Source organism: Euphorbia lathyris, chromosome 2 (assembly GCF_963576675.1).
Source record: "Euphorbia lathyris chromosome 2, ddEupLath1.1, whole genome shotgun sequence".
NCBI classification, from domain to species: Eukaryota; Viridiplantae; Streptophyta; class Magnoliopsida; order Malpighiales; family Euphorbiaceae; genus Euphorbia; species Euphorbia lathyris.
The window spans coordinates 126,694,384-126,695,242 of record NC_088911.1 but is presented as its reverse complement, the minus strand read 5'-3'; positions in this window follow the sequence as shown (position 1 = coordinate 126,695,242).

Genomic DNA, 859 nt, shown 5'->3' with positions numbered 1-859 from the left:
GCAGGCCTCCAGGGAATCCTCAGTGAAGACTGTCAGGGTTCGACTATTAGTAGAACTATTCGTGTCTAGTTTTTATTTTTTCTCTCTCTCTTCCCCCCTTCTCGGGCCTTGTGCCTTCCATGTAAACCAAAAAAAAAAAACAAACATTGATATCATATGAACATGTCTGCTGTTGAGTATGTAAAATGCGGAATATGAACATCTTTCAAATTAATCAATAAAAATATTATAAAAATAAAAAATAAAAAATAATAATTTATTAAACGGAAACAAAACTTTATTAAATAAAAACAACTAAGTGTAATTAAGAGGAGACTCCAAAGATTCCACATAAACAATTGCTTGAGAGAGACCAGCTTCTTCGTCTTTAATATCCGTCTCCAACCTATGAATTGTGTTATTTTTACAGCACACCTTTATCAACTCTTTTTTATCTCTCAGCAGTAAAATTTCTCCCGTTGCTGTCTTGCATAATGGCAACAAATCATACCAAAATCTATTAGCAACCATCCAGTAATTGAAAGGAAATACGGTCTGAATGGAAATCAATTTATGCCATGAATTTGGCTCTCTATATTCTTTCATCACCCAAAGCTCAATACAGTCATGAGTCGAAAAGGATATACAGAGACATCCATCTATATTCCCAATTCCCATACTCGCCAAAGGATGATTAAATGGTCTCTTAATAGAGATAGCTTCCTCCTTTTCCAAATTGAAAGCGATGATTGAATAATGCCTCAAACGAAGATGAGAAATCATAATTTCCCAATGAAGAGCTCCGTTACAACTTACAGCTACCCGATCATCAACAAAGGTTGGCTTGATAAATATGGGAGAATCACTACCTATGAAATCT